The sequence below is a fragment of the Oryctolagus cuniculus genome, chromosome 11 (assembly GCF_964237555.1).
Source record: "Oryctolagus cuniculus chromosome 11, mOryCun1.1, whole genome shotgun sequence".
NCBI classification, from domain to species: Eukaryota; Metazoa; Chordata; class Mammalia; order Lagomorpha; family Leporidae; genus Oryctolagus; species Oryctolagus cuniculus.
In genome coordinates, this window is record NC_091442.1 from 49,158,999 (window position 1) to 49,180,337 (window position 21,339).

General features: G+C 54.3%; 1 protein-coding gene across 1 annotated transcript in view; it reads left to right on the forward strand.

The window, feature by feature from the left end:
• SYNDIG1 (synapse differentiation inducing 1) overlaps nt 1-21,339 on the forward strand; it is a 214,075-nt gene that overhangs the window by 178,524 nt on the left and 14,212 nt on the right. The window lies entirely within an intron of this gene.

The following is a 21,339-nucleotide window of genomic DNA, read 5'->3' on the forward strand; positions in this document are numbered from 1 at the left end:
ACTCTGACTTTCAAATAAATAAATGAATCCTAAAAAAAAAAAAAAAAAAAAAAAAAAAAAAAAAAAAAACGAAATCAGGTTGGATGAGGTTCAGCAGGGGCCACTAGGGAAAAATAAGGTTCATTTTAGTTTTCAGCAGGATTTGTGCACTCCAAGTCCTTTGGCCTCACTGTGGAATAAAACTGGAGCCACCGTGCAGTAGCACCTTTCCTCCTCAGAGCGATTCAGCGAGCATTTGCCAAAGGCATCAGTGCAGGTGCATAAGCTAAGACCTGGCTACAGCACCTGTCCGGGGGGCATTTATCCTACACCTCCGGGGAGGAGTGTCAGGGCCACAGACCTCCTCACGTCCAAGACCGTGCATTAGGCGAGGGTTCGCTGAGGCTGGGGAAGTAACCTCAAAGAGAAGTCGATTTCTCCTCCAGCACTCTTGCAAGATCATTCCATTCCTCTGGACGGCCCGTAGATTCTTTCAGTTCTGACACTTGGCTTGGCACTGCTCACAATGCAGCACCTGGCTCCACGTGCACACTGCACGGGTGCAGGATCACTGGTGAGCCTCCTGCCTGTTCCAGCTCGCTGAGCTTCCTGCAAGAGGTGGAGGCCCCTGGTGAGGCTCTCACTTCTCCCAAGATGGGCAGGGAGTGACCACAGTGCTGCTCCATCCACTCACTCCAAGGGTCCCCCCAGTGCACAGCCTGTGATGGCAGATCTACACCGTGAGGTGAGACCTTGGCTGGGGATTCAGTGCCCTTTCCTTGTCACTCCAATAATGCTTGATTCTTCCATTAGCCCTAAGTAATAGGACAGGAAAGGAGACGTTCTCAGGCTGATGAAGTCCCGCAACAGATTAAGAGCCAGAGAGATCTGATCAGCCTCGGTTGATCAGATGCATGGCCGTGCGTCCAACATGGACTCAGTGCCCAGCAAAGAAGACAGCTTCACCCCTGGGCCACGACCATACCCTCCCCAGGAAATGACCACGTCAGGAGGTGCCACAAGGCCTGGCCATTCCCCCTGTGCAGGCCACCAGCAGCAGCCTTTGTTCTGAGGTGCGCTGTGGCTGCAGGTGTGCCCCATGTTCTGCCAGCACCACCCCCGGCCCAATTAACCACCTCCAGTTACTCAACAGGTGTCACTCCTCAAAACGTCTTTTTAAATTAATTTTTGCTTACTTATTTGAGAGGCAGACAGAGGGAGTGTCCATCCACTGATTCACCCCCCTCCAAATGCCCACAATGGCCTGGGGGTTCAAAGCTGGGAGCCACGAACTCAATCCAGGTCTCCCCCATGGGTGATAGGGTCCCAGGAACTTGAGCCATCACCACAGCTTAGCGGGAAGCTGAAGACAGAAGCAAAGCCAGGGAATCATACCCAGGTACCCTGATACAGGAAGTGGGCATCACAAACAGGGGCTTAACCGCTTGCCCAAATGCCCACCCCCTGCCCCAATTAAACTTTTTTCCTCTCCTTCCCAGTACTGGTTCCTGGAGAAGCCAAAATGCAGTGGTCCCCACCAGTGACGTCTGGGAAACAAGGTCTCTGATTTGGGGACACAGAAGCCTGAAGAGGTGACAAGACCCGAGACCATGTGACTCCCCCGTCACCACCAACAGCCCCTCTTGCCACAAGTGCAGTCCCCTCCACATTGATCCCACGCTTGTCATCATCACGCTCCATTCTCACAGATGAACCAGCGATGACAGACTGGGCTCCTGTGTGCATATGCCTGCTGTTCCCTTCTGATCAGGAGCTGTGGTTTAGCAAGAGGCTGACTTGCTACAGAAGTCATTAGGGAGAGAGGCTTGACGGGGTGACGTCACCGGCACCCGGGGTGGGGGCTCGGTTCTGTGGTTCTTTTCCCCGACATGCACTGACTGTGGGTCACACTCTGCCCATCTTTGAAGGCATCCAAGGTCAGTCAAGGCCGTTCTTTGACTCCTGCCCAATCTCATTTCCAGAGCTTTTAACATTAGGCCCCACCTGTCACTCATCCCCATGAGTGACAGATGGGCGCGGGACTAGCTCCGTCCTCCCTCCCCCAGCATTTTTTTTTTATCACAGACCTGCTCAGGACTCAGTTGTGCTCTGAGCGCAGAAGGGATGATGGTTATGGATAAGAAAAAGCCCAGCTTTGTGGAGGTAGACGGGACTCCTTCCCACGACTCTCTCCACGTGCATTGGCAGAAGAGGCGGGAGGATTTAGGGTGGTGGGTGAGTCCAGGTGGTCCCAGTACAGCCAGGACTAACCACGCTGCACAGACATAAAGGGGGGTGCCGATGGCGGCAAGGACCACATGCTCTGGTCCAGCAGCTCAAGTAGGGCATTGTTCTGGGAGCAGCCTCGCATTCTTTCCATTGAATCCCTGTGCACGTGCACAATAGCGGGCTCCAATGACAGAGGCAAGCCGCTGTGCGGTTCGTGTCCCTGCACAGAGGGAGGCCGGGCGCTTTTGCTCCAGGTCACACAGCGGCAAGGCCATGCAGACCCTGGCCAGCTGGCTTTTCCTTTAGGCCATTGACATCTGCATCTTCTGGAGTCATCAGCAGCTCTTTCTCATGCCCCTCCACCAGTCATGCAGCATTAACCATCACTCACTTCTTTGATCCTTTGAGATGGGAGCTGCCTGTCTCACCCCCACCCCAGCCCTGCCACTTCCCCGCCCCCCACTCACTGGCAGGAAACCTTTGAAACCACTCACTGTGGCCTCTGGCTCACAGGGCTGCATGGATTTCTTTCAGGCCTGACTGTGTTGGGTTGCTGCTCATGGATTGCGGCCCCTGCTAAAATGGGGTCCCCGCCTTGGGCCCTCCCTCTCTCCACCACAGCGCTGTTTCTCTGTACCCGTTACAGAGCTTTGTGATAGAACTCTGCCCCAATGTCTGCAGTAAGGAGAGGAAAGGCCTCCAGGCAATGTGGGTGGAGCTTCCTGAAGTTCAATTTGCAGAGTTCTACCCAACCAGTGCTCTCCAAGACAGCGATGGGTTAATCCATCCAAACTGAAATGAGAAGCCCATCTTCAAGGGAGTTCAGAGTAGGCAGCTGGGGGGCTTGAAGATTGTGGGTCCTGGAATTGAAGGAATGGATCAATCACAGGGACCGATGTCCCGTGGTGACACTGGGCAGCCATGGCTAGGGCCCTGTTGGGGTCGGTGGGTGCACTGCACACTGCACATGCTGGGGTCCCTGTGGGTCTTATTTCTGGTTTCTCAGAGCTTGGATTCAGATCTTTCCACACCCCCAGATCACAAGGGAATTTTTCCGGTATGTAGCCTCTGCCAGTGACCGCAGAGTTACATGGCACACAGGTGTACCCGGAGGTCCCGCTTGCTGTGACAGATGCTTCCCCCACAGCTCTCACATCCTCGGGCCCTGGCCGTGTGTCTCTCTCCAGATGCCTGCTGTGCATCTACAGTGAGGTCAGGGGAGGAAGAGGCTGGGACCTCTTCCTGCTGCCTCTCAGCCAATCCACCTGTGCAGCCAGCTGGCCCAGCCACCCGTGTGCTCCCTAACTCCATACTGGGGTTTCCACTCTTTGTGCTCAACAACTGACTCAGAAGATTTGAATCTTTCCAGGGCGCACCAAGCAAACCGGTGTTCCCTCTTACCCAGGCGTGCACAAACACACACACACACACACACACACACAATAACAATATGACTCCTAACGCTAACACAGCTCTGCTATATAGAACCCATCTCCTGGGCCAGAAAGGCATGTCCAGGTCACGAGGGACCCTGCCAGCCTCGTGGCCTGCCTGCTCCTGGCTTAGCTGCAGCACCACCATGCTGGCTGTAACTCGTCCTTTTTTAAAGATTTATTTTTAATTATTTGAAAAAGTTACAGAGAGAGGTAGAGCCAGAGAGAGAGGTCTTCCCTCCACTGGTTCACTCCCCAGATGTCTGCAACAGCCAGAGCTGAGTTGATCCAAAGCCAGGAGCCAGGAGATTTTTTCCAGGTCTCCTACGTGGATACAGGGGCCCAAGGACTTGGGCCATCTTCTACTGCTTTCCCAGGCCATAGCAGAGAGCTGGATCGGAAGTGGAACAGCCGGGACTCGAACTGGCGTCCATATGGGAGGCTGGCACTGCAGGCCGGGGTTTTAACCTGCTGGGCCACAGCACCAGCCCTGAGATTTGTCATCTTAAGATGATGAACAAACCACAGGTATTTGCTCCTTGTTCAATCCATAGAGACCTTGGTAAAGGGGCAAAGGCACTGTTTTCAGATTTACTTGGTTATTTAAGAGCATGGTCTTCCATCCACTGGTTCACTCCCCAAATGTCTGCAATGGCCAGAGCTGGTGCAGGACCAAAGCTGGAAGCAGGCACTCCATCCAGGTCTCCCACACATGTGGCAGGGACCCAAGTACTTCAGCTATCACTTGCTGCCTTCCAGGGTGTACATTAGCAGGAAGCTGGAGTCAAGAGACAGAGCCAGGACTAGAACTCAGGCACTCTGAAATGTGATACAAGCATCTTAAAACTGCTAGGCCAGACAGCTGCTTCTAAGGTACACTGGATGACTGTCCTTGTCCCCGTCCACTTTCCAAGATTGCTTTTTCTATTAAAAAGAGAAATGAGAGTGTATTGAGTGTATTTTATGTCCTAACATTACTCACATAGATTAGTTTCCTCAAATATAATCCTAAGGGGAAATTGCCAATTTTCTGTGTTTGTAGAAAATCCATTTTCATAGATTGACCTCTCCCAGTAGGTGCCATGTCATTCTGGTTCGGGGCTGTCGCTGTCGTCCACCTCTCCGTGGTTTCCAGGTAACCAGGCCCCACCCCTCCTGAGTGATGCACAATGAATGCTCCATGCCTTGGCTTGGATCTGCCCTCTCTTCCTCATCCACAGGGCAGAGTCCCCGGTGCAGAGCAGACAGCCCTGCTCCATGTTCACTGGCTCACACCGACAGGAGGCTCTGCCTGGAAAGCGAGGGAGCCCCCAGTGGTTTCCACAGTCGAGACTGGGGCCCAGGAGAGTTCATCCAGGCCCAGCTCTCCCTCCTCCCTGTAGCATGCACAGTCATATGACCCCGGATGAGGGTATATGACTGCGTTAAAGGTGCATTCTTTTTCTAAGCATTTATTTATTTGAAGTCAGAGAGAGAGAGAGAGAGAGAGAGAGAGAGAGAGAGAGAGAGTTCTTTCAGATGCTGGTTCACTCCCCAAATGGCTGCAACAGCCAGGGCTGGGTCAGGCTGAAACCAGGAGACGGGAGCTTCTTCCATGTCTCCCACATGGGTGCAAGGGCCCAAGCACTTGAACTATCTTTTGCTGCTTTCCCAGGTGCATTAGCAGGGAGCTGGATCAGAAGTGGAGTGGCTAAGACTCAATCCAGTCCTCTGATAAGGGATGTCAGCAGTTAGATGCAGCAGCCTACAGTGCCACAACACAGCCCCCCCCCCCATATCTGCTTTCTGTTGCTAAAACAAAGCACTTGAGTTTGGGTACATTGTATAGAAAAGTTTGTTTTTTTAAATATTTATTTTATTTATTTGAAAGGCAGAGTTAGAGAGAGAGAGAGAGAGAATTATCTCCCATCCTCTGGCTCACTCCCAAATGGCCACAATGGCCAGGGCTGGCCAGATCAGAGCTGGGAGCCAGGAGCTTCATCTGGCTCTTCCGCATGGGTGCAGGGGCCCAAGCACTTGGGTCGTCTTATCACTGCTTTCCCAGGAGCATTAGCAGGAGCTGGATTGGAAGTGCAGCAGCCAGGTCTCAAACCAGCGCCCACCTGGTCCAGTGACAGCTTAACCTGCTATGCCACAACACCAGCCCCAGGAAAGAGTTTTTTTTTTATATATATACTCAAAATTTTGGAGCTAAAAATGCAACCCTTTGTGTCTGGGCTCTGATGAGGGGCCCCTTCCCATGTCAGACCATGGTGAAAAAACAGAAAGAGAAACAGCCCCAGGCAGAAGATTCCAAGCTCCTGGGATGAGCTTCATTCTACAAGACCAGTGACACAACTACCTTCCATTGGGCCCCTCCTCTTAAAGGTGCCAGCATCCCAGCAGGGCTGCACTAAAGACCCAGCCTGCAGCACAGGTGCAGGACAGCCCACAGCCAAACCACACAGTGCCCCCCAGACATTTGACACCTTGCTGTGGTCCAGTGCTGCAGCCACCACACTATGCGACATTGTGCACTTGAAGTGCCACTGGTCTGCCTGAGAAACTGAATGCCCTATTTAAACAGCCAGATGCTGCTAGTGGATAACGTGCTGGTCTGGACAGGCAGAGTGGTGGGCGGGAGTGGAGAGCCACTTCCTCAAGGCACAGAGTTCACGCTTTAGCTTGGATAAGACCAGGATCAGGAAGAAAGCATCCTCTGTCTACACAAGCCAGCATGGGTCACTTTAAAGGCATTGCTTAGCAGGCCCTTGGAGCACAGAGAACAGGTAGAAGTTGGGGGCATGGAGCCCGATACCAATGGAGCCTGTTCTGGGGTGAAGAGATGAATGGTGCTGGCCATATGTGCATCCCGAGCCAGCAGGAAGGAGGAGGTGGAGCCAGGGGCTGGGGCTCCATGTTGGGTCAAAGGCAGCCAGTGTGATGGGCAGGAGGGGACCCAACCTCCTTCCTGGGAGACCTCACTCACATCTGGGTCCTTCTGCAAATTGTGGTCCAGGAGCCCATACACAAGGCTTATACAGATGTGCAAATGGGAAGTCTGCATAAAGTCTGAACTTGACCAACAGTCATGGGCCAGTGTGGGTTCCTCCGTCTGACAGATGCACCTTGATGATGCAAGAAGGGGACACTGGAGGAAGCGAGCTGGGGGAGGGGCACATGGGAGTGTCCTGGGCTATGTCTGCAGCTTTTCTAGAACACTAAAATTTTCCATTTTCTAAAAGAAAATGCGCGTTTCTTTAAAAAGCAGTCCCTGAGCTCCACCTTAGAAATTCCAGAATCAGTAGCTTTATGGGGGGCCACGAGTCAGGAGGATTTTAACTGGCTCACCAAGGGACTCGAGGGTCTGAACACTGATGTGAGAAGTCCTGAACTTTTCTTACACCGCGCCTCACTGGAGCCGCATCTGGTGCCCAAGTTCTCAGAGGCAGCTTTCTGCCCGAGGCAGCATTGGTGTGGAGAGAAAGCCAGACGAACACATCCAGCAGAGGCTGAAATTACAACACAGAGGCCCTTGGAGACAGGGAGGGCCAGAGAGAGCCAAGGTCACACAGAGATCAATTCCGACCTTGTCCAAGAGGGACAAAGGGCTGAGGCACCTGCTATGCCCATCAGCGTAGCACCCACCCAGAGCACCTGACTCTTAGATTTCACTCTTTGAAAGGCAAACACACCAGAGGCGTGTGGCTAAGGCTTTAGGCTTAAAGCCAGAGCGGACAATGAGTGGAAGATTCAATTTTTTCATGGAAAGAGGGAAAAAAATTGGAAATCAAAGTGCAGAAGTCCTAGTGTTCTGCCCCCCAGGGCCTTCTCCTGGGTTAAGAACATTCTCGGTTGAACAAGGGAGTTTGCCAGCATGGCTTGTGAAAGCAGAGACATTGGGAGACCACCCCAGCCCCGTGGCATCGTAAGGACCAAGAGCTTTGTACCCGGGGGGTTGGAGAGGGACATTTCAAGCACAAACAAGGAAAGCAGGTATGTAGGGGCTTGGAGGGGAGCAGGTGTGGCCAGCAGGAGCTTGGCAAGGCAGCCTGCACCCTGGGTAGAAAGACACAGTCAGACCAAGGTCTTTTCTTCTTCCCCCAGGGAAGCAGGGGTAGGAGAACTGTGCTCTGTGGAGGCAACGGTAGTGGCAGCTCCCAAGGTCAGAGGGAGCCCAGACAGCCTGGGAAGAGAGCCTGGTTCAACAAGTGACATGGGCGGGGCGGGGGTGGGGGGACTCCAAGGGCCAGTGCTGAAAGGTTGGCCAAGGGTACATTGCTGAGACCCCAGAGGCAGGACGTGGCAGCTGATCAGGGGCAGGTGGTACAAGGAGTCGGGGCATAGCCCTGCGCAGATCAGCTGGATGCAGTCTGTGGGCGAGTTACTCTGTCTCCTGAAACCTCAGTCTCTCCAGCTGTGCAATGGGTGTGATGACAGCAAGTTCCTCATGGACAACACAGGATGGGGTGGTGGTGGGGGGAGGTTGTTCAGAGATCTCGGATGTCAGGAACTCTCACAGTTCATATACAAGATGTGGTAAAAATGCTAGCTGTTGCATCAATAACAGCTCCGAATCCCCTCTCAAGTTAAGCCCCTGCCTGCGATACCAGCATCTCCTATGGGCAACGGTTCGAATCCTGGATGTTCCGCTTCCCATCCAGCTCTCTGCTAATGCACCTCGGAAAAGCACCAGAAGATGGCCCAAGTGCTTGGGCCTCTGCACCCACATAGGAGACCTGCATGGAGTTTCAGGCTCCTGGCTTCACCCTGACACAGCCCTGGCCATTGAGGCATTTGGAGAATGAATCAGTCTCTCTCTCTCTCTCTCTCTCTCTCTCTCTCTCTCTCTCTCTCTCCCCTCCACCTTCCAAATATATAAATAAATAAATGTCTAAAAAACCAATTTCCTCTGATATCTGGAACCCAGGTGGGCTCCGTTTTACCATGGAGGCTGCAGAAGGCAGATGAGGGGGTCACAGACATAGCCTCTGTCCAGCACCATAGGGCTCCCGCTCTCAGAAGCAGCGACAAAAGCTGTTGTGTGGGACCTGGGTTTGCCCCACAAGGCATGGGTCTGTGCTTCCCTTTGCTGGCAGGCTCCCTGTGGCCTGGGCCAGTCGACCCCCAGGGCTGGCACAGTCCCAGGATTCCCCGGGAGCCAGCACACAGCGGCCAGCGTGGATTGTGGGCTTCCTAATAGGGTTTGTCCAGGCTGTCTCATCACTACCCTCCCCACCCTGCCCAAAAGAGTACTATGAATCAGAGGGTTCCTTGTTACTGAATGGAGTCCACTATGGGAGCAGACAAGGTGCCCGTAGAATTGAAGCTCTGTGCTTCCCAGCCCTGCCACCCAAGTCATTTCTGCATCCTTGGGAAGCCAGAGTTGCACGCCCCTGCCTGTCCCTGGGACCTTTGCGAGCCCTGCCGGCATACAGCAGAAGAAACACACCTTCCAAAGATGAACTGCATTTCCAGGGAGGCTGAGGGCGGTGGGAAGTCAGCTGGGGAGGCAGGGACCCACAGGGGCTGGTGGGGGGGGATATCTTCAGGAGGTCAGCAGAGAGACCTAGGAGCAAGGCCCTTGCAGCCCAAGAGCCAGAGAAAAGGAGGCCAGGGCAGGTGGACACAGGGGTGCCCAGCTGAGGGTACAAGGACAGGGCATTCACACACGGAGCAGCCGCGTGACTCAGAGAAACCTCAGCAGTAACTGAACATCACAAGTGTCTGGGGAACCATGAGTGACATTCCATGCCCCTCATGGAGCTGGCTTCCTCCTGCCTTTTCCCAGGTGGCCTTGTGGGTGGGGACAGCCAGACCTGCAGAAGCTGTTACAAAACACCGGTCCCCAGATCCCACCTTTGAGTGATGACTCCACATCCAGGGAGTCAGTGCTTTTACAGCCCCCAAGGTGATCCCAATGAGCAGCAGGTGTGACAATGGCCAAACCCCAGGGCTGCAGGATTCCGGCTCCAGGCAGTAAACAAAGGACACCTCCAGGAGAACTCTCGGGTCCTGGGTGTCCTGGGAGACGTGGCTGTCTTACCGTATCCCAGGTACACCTCCTAAGTCTTCTTCACGCCTGGCCTCCACCTGCTGAGGCTGCAGGCTGGCGGTGACAGCCTGAGGAGTTATTGCTGTCGTAAATTTAAAGAAATGAAGCATTTCAGAAGATCATTTTCTTTCTGGTTCCCAGCCAGTTTCCTGAGGGGAAGAGAGCTATAAATCCTCCTTCCCCCTGAGCAGGCCTTCGTCCCCTCTCTGCCAGCCCCACAGCTGCCCACCTAATCTCCCTTATTCTCCCTCCACAGTGCCACGGCCAAAGGGACTTTATTTGCTCAAGCACTCAATCAAGGACTTTCTGTCTCTCCCCTCTCTGGCTTTTGTTTGAAGGCTTATCTATTTGAAAGGCAGTTATAGAGAGAGATGGAGAGACAGAGACAGAGAGAAATCTTCCATGGCCACAACAGCTGGGGCTGGGCCAGGCCCAAGCCAGGAGGCTGGAAACTCCACCAGGGTCTCCCACATGGGTGGCTGTGGCCAAAGCACCAGGCTGTCATCCTTGGCTTCTTTCTCAGCCACATTAGCAGGGAGCTGGATTGGAAGTGGAGCAGTTGAGATTCGAACTGGCCCTCATCCATAGGCAGCATCTTAACCCCACTGGCTACGATGCAAGCCCCATCTGTCTTAATTCTCTATCCTTCCATGCCTACTCTTTCTGATGTCTGACAAAATTCCTCGCAATATCAGCTCGATGCAGCCCCACAATGAGCACCAGGGTCTCTGCACGGGGTGGAGCTGAGAGCGGACAGAGTCAGAGCAGTGCCCATACGCCCGTGGCATAATTTATGCCCAGCTGCCAGCTCATCGCCAACATCGCTTTTTCCCCTACATTCCACTAGAGCCAAACATGGGGACATTTACAACCCGTATCGCGAGTGACGGGTTAAAGACACACGTGACTGCCGAGTCTATGGATAATAAAACAGATGAAGGAACATGTGGATTCCTGGCAAGCACATTCACGCATTCACTCACAACGTGGCAGAGCTGCTCCCCAGCCCAGGTAGATCCCACCAGAGAGGCACACAGGAGGACTGGAAGAATGAGTGTGAGCATGCATGTGTGTGAGTGTGAGCACGCGTGTGTGTGTGTGTGTGATTGCACACATATAATATATATGCTAAGACAAGCATGGGTATCTACCTAGGCACAGAAAAGTAGCTTCCCGAAGACATGTGCAGTCTGTGCTTCATGGAAACTCATTTCAGAAGGGCTCTGGGTCAGGGCCGGTGCTGTGGCATAGAGGGTAAAACCACCACCTGCAGAGCCGGCATCCCATGTGGGCACCAGTTCAAGTCCCAGCTGCCTCGCTTCCGATCCAGCTCTCTGCTATGGCCTGGGAAAGCTGTAGAAGATGCTCCAAGTGCTCGGACCCCTGCACCCACATGGGAGTCCCAGAAGAAGCTCCTGGATCCTGGCTTCAAATCGGCCCAGCTCTGCCCATTGTGGCCCTTTGGGGAGTGAACCAGCAGATGGAAGACCTCTCTCTGTCTCTGCCTCTGCCTCTCTGTAACTTGCCTTTCAAATAAACAAACAAATATTTTTAAAAAATCACGAGAAGAAGAAGGGCTCTGAGCATCCTCAAGACTAGCTGACCCCACCAACCCATCTGAAGTAGGGTAGGAAGAAGAAATTGTCAGAAGCCACAGCTGGACATAGGGTCAGTCCCTGAACAGCTATCAGACCAGCAGCCCTCCAAGCTCAGCCTGAACCTTGAACCCCCCACCCCCATCTCCAGCCCCTCCAAAAGGTCCCATACCTGGAACCAGGGCCCCGGGCTGTGTCCTGATGCAAACTTCATTAACTAGCTCTGTGCTCTGCTGGTACAGAGGGAAAGGGCCAAGGGTGGAGAGAGAGAAGGCACAACAAGTGCTGGACCATTGAAAGGGACAGGGAACCCATCTAGAGAGGAAGACGGAGCAGGCTCCATGCAGAAATGCAGAAGGATGTTTTGGAAAACTCCAGTGAGTCACGAAAGAGAATCACGGAGTGAACCCAGCAGGGTGTGGGAGATGCAGCGGGGTGGAGGGAGGTGGAAAGGGTGGGGAACCAACCACAAGATCAGCACAGCATCTGCCCAGGCTCCAGGGTCTCGTGGCCTAGGAGGACTGGGCTGGAGGACACACGGGGTGCTCCCGTGAGTGTGAACTGAGACCACCTTGGAATCTGGCCAGGGAGGAAGAGGCACTGGTGGGGGTTGCCTGTGCCCAATGCAGCCTCATGGCTCCTAAGACATTCTGCAGAGATGGTCCAGGCACCACGGTCCACTTCTCAGTGGGGACATGTTCTGAGAACCCCCAGTGGCCTCCTGGGACCTCAGACAGCAGCCAGCTCTGCAGTCAGTGTGTTTCCCATCTTAGCAAAGCACTCACCAGCACCACCGTCGCAGCTTTTGCTGTCTGCACACGACTGTTTTCTTCCTCCTTCACAGGGATCTGAGTACCCTCCATGTACGTTTTTTTTTCTGTCCCTGTGAAACTGAGTTCTTCACAGTTTCTCTCTGGCACTCCCAAATTGCCAGCATCACCACTCCTGTGCTGTATGGCCACTGGAGAGTAACAGAACACAGCAGTGGGATTCCACAGTTGTCAGTCTGATAACCAACACACCACCAAGTGACCAGTGGGTAGGCAGTGTACCCTAGACAAAGGGAAGATTCGTGTCCTGTTGGGATGGCACGCGACTCCACCATGCTGCTTAGAGGGGTGCGCAACTTAAAACTTAGGAATTGTCTATGGCTGTCATTTCTTTGGTTTAATATTCTCAGCCCACCATCACCTGGGTCATGGAAACCATGGACATGAAAGCCAGAGAGGAGCCCTACTGGATTCGGGAAGGAAACTACATCCGCCCATCTGGCCTCCAGCTTGGGTAGAACTAGCCCTACACCAGGATCTGATGTCCCCACCCGCAGGTCATCCCCATCCTTCCTACCTAGGGCAGCCAATAGTATGTGATGGAGAGAGGGGCGAGGCACTTCCTCGCGAGGGTTGGTGGATGACAAGGCTGTGCATCCTCCATGCTGTTGTCCCTGCCACAGGCTGGATCCAGGTGTGGACAATGAGGCCTGGAGAATGGAGGAGAATGTCAGGTGGACGAAGCGCACCTGCCAACCCGGAGCCCACACATTACCTTCTGCATCTGCAACTTGGGATGCTTGGGGTCCTTTTGCAGCTCTTTCCCAATGGAGACAGACTCACTTCCTGCAGGCATCCTCAGCTAGCTCGGAGCGAAGCAAGGAGACTCAGGAGAGAAGAAAGGGCTGTGATCCCAAGACCTGGGCCAACAGACACACATACCCCAGGCAAGGAGCAGCCAGCTCTCAGCTCTTCTTTCAGCTCAGAACCCAGAGGCCCTGCAGCAAAACTCAGCAGCCTCATGCCCTGAAGAACAAATCTCTAACCACACGTAAGCCATAAGCATCTGATACCATTAAGGCTCATGGCCCTACTCAGCCTAGTGGGGAAAATATTCTGAACAAGCTTCAGGGTTACCTAGCTGACCGTGTATGTTCGTTGACTCAGGACAGGAATAGCAGGACCCATGACATTAATTACAGGGACCTGGACCCAGCTTTCAGTGCCCCTCCTGAGAGTGTCAGGTGCCTACCGCTGCTCCAAGTGCTCTGGCCAGATGTGCAGCTGGTGCAAACACATCACTCGTCTGGGCTGGCTCCTGTGCAGCAAACCAAGTTGGGAAGATTCACTTCTGCATGGATCTGCCCCGCAATGGAAGCTGTGTTTGATCAGGAATCTTAACAGAAGCAGCTAAAATGTGCTCCAGCAAAGATTGCAATGCAATTGCAACCAATGCATGCCTCACGGTGGGTTCCTGCTCCCATGCCGTGGCTCCCAGCAGCACTGCAGGGCACGGCAGCCCTGTAAGAGTCTCCACTGTGGGCAGCAAGTTCTTCATCCAGGCTCAAGATGGGAAACACAGACCCACTCTTGGGCACTGCCCCTGCTCCCGTGCACGGGCTCTGGCAGCACTGCCATCGCAGCTCACCCCTCGCTTGCTCTGTGACCCGAGACCAGTTGCTCAGTGGCTGGGAACCTGTACTTCCCAGCCCAGCATGGCCCAGTGCAGCACAGCCCAGTAGCACCAGCAGCATGACCACAGGCAACTCTTGGGACCCTGGAGGAGAAAGAGGAGTAGGGGGAGGCAAGAGGAAGAGAAACCACTGTGGGTGGGAGCCTCTGCCCAGAGCACAGGCTGCCTGGAAGAGGAGGGCCCACAGGGAAGGTCCCAGCTGTCACTCAAAGAGCTCCGTCACCATGGAAACCCTCATCCAATACAGGGTGACCAAGGGGGATTCACATTCACTAAGAACCCGAATCTTTGCTGTCCAGGCAACAAAGTGGCCTCCTCATGGCTCTCCCTCTTTCTCCGGTAACTGGCTCAGTGCAAGGTGTGGTCACTGGGCTCTGGGAGGTTGCCTCTGCAGGCAAAGGGTTCTGGCTTTGATCCCCCCTCTCTCTGCCACCTCCACACTCCCCTCCTTCTCACCAGCTGCCCGCACCACATGGCCACTGGCTGCACCCACAGAACTGTCATCTGGGCTCCCCTGCTGTGGCCGCCACCCCCTCTTCCATCATCACCAATAGTCACTGTTTCCCTGGGACCAAAATTGATCTGTGCTGTGTGGAGTCCCTTCAGGACACAGAAAGACGTGCGACATCCTGGCAGCTGCAGCAAAGCCTAAGCCCAGAGGCCAGCTTGGGTGTGCACAGAGCTGGGATCCCAGGGGCCTGGGGCCCGAGGGGCACATCAAAGAAAACGATGGTGGTCTCCAATGGAGCTGGCTCTCTGCAAACAGCTCTGCCTCTGCTGAGGGTCTCACCTGAGAAGCCACCAGCATAGCAGTCCTGCAGAGAGATGGTGGCCACAGAGGGCAGGGCCCCAGCACACAGCAGAAGCCCCCAGGTGGAGGAGTTTCCTCCTCAGGGGACAAGCTACCAACGTAGGGCAGCGCATGCAGTAGTCCTGTTCCCAGCACCCAAATGTGTCTTCTCTATGCAGAGGTTCATGTGCTAGGGGTGGAGCTATATAAATGCTCACTCCAGCACCCGCACATCTTCCATTCAGTACCCACATGATCTCCTCCTGCACCCGCACCTCCTCCTGCACCCACACCCCCTCCCATACCCACACCCCCTCCTGTACCTACACCCCCTCCTGTACCCACACCTTCCTGTACCCACACCCCCTCCTGTACCCACACCCTCCTGTACCCACACCCCCTCCTGTACCCACACCCCCTCCTGCACCCACACCCCCTCCTGTACCCACACCCTCTCCTGCACCCACACCTCCTCCTGTACACCCCCTCCTGTACCCACACCCCCTCCTGTACCCACACCCCCTCCTGCACCCACACCCCCTCCTGTACCCACACCCTCTCCTGCACCCACACCTCCTCCTGTACACCCCCTCCTGTACCCACACCCCCTCCTGTACCCACACCCTCCTGTACCCACACCCCCTCCTGTACCCACACCCCCTCCTGTACCTACACCCCCTCCTGTACCCACACCTTCCTGTACCCACACCCCCTCCTGTACCCACACCCTCCTGTACCCACACCCCCTCCTGTACCCACACCCCCTCCTGCACCCACACCCCCTCCTGTACCCACACCCTCTCCTGCACCCACACCTCCTCCTGTACACCCCCTCCTGTACCCACACCCCCTCCTGTACCCACACCCTCCTGTACCCACACCCCCTCCTGTACCCACACCCCCTCCTGCACCCACACCCCCTCCTGTACCCACACCCTCTCCTGCACCCACACCTCCTCCTGTACACCCCCTCCTGTACCCACACCCCCTCCTGTACCCACACCCTCCTGTACCCACACCCCCTCCTGTACCCACACCCCCTCCTGCACCCACACCCCCTCCTGTACCCACACCCTCTCCTGCACCCACACCTCCTCCTGTACAGCCCCTCCTGTACCCACACCCCCTCCTGTACCCACACCCTCCTGTACCCACACCCCCTCATGCACCCACACCCCCTCCTGTACCCACACCTCCTCCCATACCCACACCCCCTCCTGTACCCACACCCCCTCATGCACCCACATCCCCTGCTGTACCCACACCCTCCTGTACCCACATCCCCTCCTGTACCCACACCTCCTCCTGTACCCACACCCCCTCCCATACCCACACCTCCTCCTGCACCCACACCCCCTCCTGCACCCACACCTCCTCCTGCACCCACACCTCCTCCTGTACCCACACCCCCTCCTGCACCCACACCTCCTCCTGTACCCACACCCCCTCCTGCACCCACACCTCCTCCTGTACCCACACCCCCTCATGTACCCACACCCCCTCCCGTACCCATACCCCCTCCTGTACCCACACCCTCCTGTACCCACACCCTCCTGTACCCATACCCCCTCCTGCACCCACACCCCCTCCTGCACCCACACCCCCTCCTGTACCCACACCCCCTCATGTACCCACACCCCTCCTGCACCCACACCCCCTCATGTACCCACATCCCCTCCTGTACCCACACCCCTCCTGTACCCACACCCCCTCATGTACCCACACCCCCTCATGTACCCACACCCCCTCCTGCACCCACACCCTCCTGCACCCACACCTTCTCCTGCACCCACACCCTCTCCTGCATCCACACCCCCTCTACACCCACACCTCCTCCTGCTCTTGGGTATCCTAAAGACGCTGCAGGGCCTCCCATCCTTTGCCCGAGACGAGAGGACACCCACTCCACAGAGCAGTATGTGGGTGCAGTGCTCCATCAGGTTCCAAACAGGTGGCTGCTTCTCACTGACCCCCGACAAGCTCCTGAGCCCCACTCCCCTTGGTGCTGGGGTTGGGAGCAGCCCCCTGCACAGCCCAGACCCCAGATCACAGCCGCACACACTTGCACCTGTCTCCCAGGCAGGCCAGTTGGGTGGCTAGTACTAGCTGTGGAGCCTCACGTGTGCTAGGAGATCCTGCCAGCCTGGCCCCGTGCACACTTTGGGAACTATGGAGCTGGAGCCTGTTGGTAGGAAATCACAGTGGGCTCCCAGAAAGAAGGGGAACAGAGGAGGGGAGTCCCAAAAGCATTGGATTTATATAGCAAAGTTTCACTGCCCAGCATGACCTGGTTTGCAACCACAGTTACAGCCTGGCTCAGGGGGGCTCCAGGGAACCACCTTTGGGGGGACAGGGGGGACAGACCCACCTCAGTCAGACTTGCTGCTATGCCAGCACCTTGGCACAGAGGAAGTCCCCTGGGCTGAGTGAAGGGGCCTAATGAACCTTGCTGGACCCAACTGTGTGACCGAACCTGACACTCACACTCAGCTGGGACACTGGCACGCTGTCTTCTGGAGCAAATTTGCAGGAACGTGCACTCCCCACAGAGCCTCCTGCTGGAGAGGATCACCTCCAAGGTGATCCAGATGCCAGCCTGGCCTGGGGGAGAGGGGCCAGGATGTCCCACTCCCACACCCATAGATGGATTTCTGGATTGGGGATGTTTCCAGCAAGCAGCATAGTATGTGAGAGAGAGAACTGAGCACAGATACCAGCTGGTGTCATGTCCCCGGGGCCACCAAAACAACTGTCTCCCTTCACCTCTGACCTCCGATGCCCACACTGGTGTTCGTTATTTGTCCTTGGCTCAAGTTCCACTCCTGAGAAATCATTTCCCCTCCTGTCTCATTTTGAGTAGTCTTAGACCTGAGGCACACAGGATGTACTAACAGGGACTCAGAGACAAATTCTAAATCAACAACGGTGCCTTTGCTTCCTGGCTTGCAGCCAGCTGACGCCAGCTGTGGAGCCTTGCAGTAGAGGAAACCCAAGGATACAAAACCTTCCAGATTCCTACACACAGGTGCATTGGGATGAAGAAGAGAATAGTATGCACAAAATAAATGGGAGACACTAATACTTCTTTTCTGATATATGTAGGTCTTGGACAGCCAGGACTTTTAAAAGGTATGAACAGATTTTCAAAAGAAGGATGCTCCTGCTTAGGGAATTCTCCAGCCAAACAGGAACTCTTGGCAGGGAGCAGGACTTCAGTTTTGCTGGGTCCTGAAGTTTATTCGTGCAGCTGGTGCAAAACCAAGGGCGTACCCTAGTGGGCCAGCCACAGCTGTCCTGGGGAGCTCTCTGGCAAGGCCACATGAGCAGCTATGTTTTGGAACACTTGATGGAGGTCAACAGATAGAGAGAAAAGCAGACACCATCACTGACTTCCATCTCCCTTTAGCACAGTCCACCCCATGACACCTCAACCACCTCACACTGGGACATCACACTGTTAGGTGTCCTGGGCAGCTGCCGGGGAGACCAGAGCCCAAGAAGTGTCTGCTAGCTGAGCACATGAGCACCAACAGGATGTGGCACCGCCACCAGGAGAGCCGTCTCCACTCTGAGTTCTACAGAAATGAGGCTGGACCTAGTGGTCTTCCTGGAAGGGTCCTCACTCCCACCAGGCAGAAAAACCAAGGCACTGGGCTCCATCATCACACTCCAAGCTTGAAACATGGAAGGAACATGTGTTCCCTGGAAGTGCAGTGGGACCCTCAGTGGATGCCTCAGTTCTCTTTAAAGATCCCAAAGGAATGCAGAATATCTCCAAGTACAGTCATGTGTGCAGAGGGTCGCACCTCCTGTTCCTGCTGCTCGTGGTTGGACCTGCTGATGTGGCATCCAGGGAGCCAAGCCAGGGGCCCCACGCTTCATCTAACACAGTGCTTCTCATGCACATGAAACAACTTGGGGATCTTTTTTTGTTAAATATATCTTTAATTTTTATTTTATTTGAGAGGCAGAGAGAGAGAGAGAGAGAGAGAGAGAGAGAGAGAGATCCATCTGCTGGTTCACTCCCCAAATTGCTGCAACAGCCGGAGCTTGGCCCATCTGAAGCCAGGAGCCAGGAGCTTCTTCCAGGTCTCCCATGTAGGTGCGGGGGTCCAAGCACTTGGGCCATCTTCTGCTGCTTTCCCAGGCCATAGGAGAGAGCTGGATGGGAAGAGGAGCAGCCAGGACTCAAACCGGGGCCCATATGGGATGCTGGTGCTGCCAGCAGGGGCTTAGCCTACTATGCCACAGCACCAGGCCCACCTGGGGACCTTTGGACAGATGTGACTGGACAACTCTCTGGCCGGGCCTGCAATCTTGGAAATTCTGAAGCTGGTAGAAGTCATGATGCTGGTCCAGGGGCCCCCACGTGGAGTCCCGAGGACCAATGTTACACTCTTACCCCCAGAATCCCATGGGGCAGGTGATAACAAAGCTGGCATCAGCATGAAAGGGTGTCACTCCTAGTGCCTGCAAGGTCTAGCCTTAGCCCTGGGTCTCCCTCACCTGCTGCTGCAACAGCAGACAACGTCAGAGCTTAGCAGCTGAAGCGACAACGGTGAATTGGGGCTGGGGCCCAGCGGGGCAGTTCTTCAGCTCCAGGCAGTGTGTGTGTGTGGTAGGAGGAGGGCACCCATATTGCCATATCTGGCACTTCACTCTCAAGCTAGAACTGTTGGGAGCTAGGCAGATGTGTAACCTGTCTCCGTGTGACTTCAGCACTTGAGGTTAGTTACAGCATGGTGGCTTCACTAGCCTGTCCTCTTGCATGGTTTCTGGCTTTCAAGAGGCAGCATTCTAAGAAGACAACTTCCAACCCACAAACATGTACGAAGTCTCTGCTTGCATCATCCTTGCCAATATCCCTTCCTCACTAGTCACATGGCCAAGTCCAGGGTCAGGGGTGACGTGACCCACACAAGGGCAGAGACACCAGGTGTGGTGTCCCTGGGGCCGCAGGGACAACCCTACCTCAACCTCTGACCTCTGATTTCCACATTAGTGTTTATTCCTTTGTCCTTATTGCAAGATCAATTCCCTTGGGAATAATTTCACCACGTAGCTCACTTGGGGCAGCATCGGCCCTTAGCAATCAACAGAGAGCCACTTTCTCGATTCCACTTCATCAGAACATTTTAAAGGAAATGGGTCATTAGAAGTTCAGAGACTCTCATTGTCATGCAAATCTGGCTTGCAGAGGTTATTATGTTGAAAATTAATTAATTCTTTTAGTCATATCTTTAATGGAGGAGGAATTTAATTCTTTGAATAATATGACAAATCTGTGCTGAAGACTGACAGCTGTGACTATTAATCACCGTCCTTATATCAGAAACCATCCTCCCAGCCCAATTTCATTAGGATTTCATGGGAAAGGAATGGGTTAGAATTGCCACTGGTGCAAAGAGAATTTGAATCACAAAGCCAGGGCTATGATTATCACCAATGGGAGGGCAATGAGGCTGCAAGCTTTGTCCAGACCCTGGAGCATCAGTAAGCCTCTCGGTACCATCAGCTCATACTGCAGTTTGCCCCTGCTGCTGGCACTGGGGCTGCTTGTAGGAAACAGACATGAGGAGATCACTGCGGCACCTACCGTGACTCCTTTGGCTCACAGAATTTTCATTAAAAAATGACAACAGCAGGGTAAGAAAAGATGCAAAAGGCTCAAAAGCATGAGCCATGGAAAGCAGCTTCTTCCCAGCCCACGCCTCAGTGCCAATCCTCCACATTCCAGAGACAGTGAGGAGTATGCCCAAGAAGCATGTGAGCACAGTGACACACACATCCCCAGGCACCAGCCGCAGCACACCCGGCATGTGGATGTGCACCTGTGTGCCCTCGGTCCTCCAACGCAGCACTCAGGAGCTCCTTCCCTACGAACACATCCACCTTCCTCTCCTGCCAGTGGGCCAGTGGTCACCTCTGATACTGTAGGGTAAGCTGAACAATTTCTCAGCATCTTTTTATTTTTACCTGTACATAGCTTTAGCTATATGATGCCATTTTTAGTATTTTCCAGAAAGTCTTTGAAGTCGGTTTTATTGCATCATGTTTTAATCTGAACAATTTATAAGTATCTTCTTTTTTTTATTTTAATGGAGAGAGAGAGAGAGAGAGAGAGAGAGAGAGAAAGATCCCAACCACTAGTTCACTCGTCAAATGTCCACAGTGGCTGGGGCCAGGCAGGGACTGAAGCCAGAAGTCAGGAATTCAACCCGGGTCTCCTGCACAGGTATGGCAGGGACCCATGTACTTGGGCCATCTCCTGCTGCTCCCTAGAGTCTACACTAGCAAGAAAATGGAGTCAGGACCCAAACGGGAGATCGAACTCGGGTGCTCTGTGGGATGGTGGGAGCCTTAACTGCTGGGCTCAACTTCCCAACCTCAGATATCACCATGGGCTATCTGGGTTTCCTGAATCCTCTGGAATAAGTTTTGTTGGTTTCTATATTCCCAGAAAGTCACCCAGTCCCAATGAGGTTTCAAGTTTACTTACATAAAGTTAATTTGAATTTGAAATTCTCTGATTTTTCCTCTGTGCCATCCTCCACTGCCCTCCCAGGCCACAGCAGAGAGCTGGACTGGAAGAGGAGCAACCGGGACTAGAAGCCGGTGCCCATATGGGATGCCAGCACCGCAGGCAGAGGATTAACCAAGTGAGCCATGGCACCGGCCCCCGCATCATGGCATTTTATTTGAATTTCTAGGTTTATTTTTTGAGCGGGAAGTGGGGTTCATTTGTTGGTATGGTTAAAAAGGAGACAACTGGGATGGGGATTACTGCACCACAGGTATAGGGTTCAAGTTCTGCCT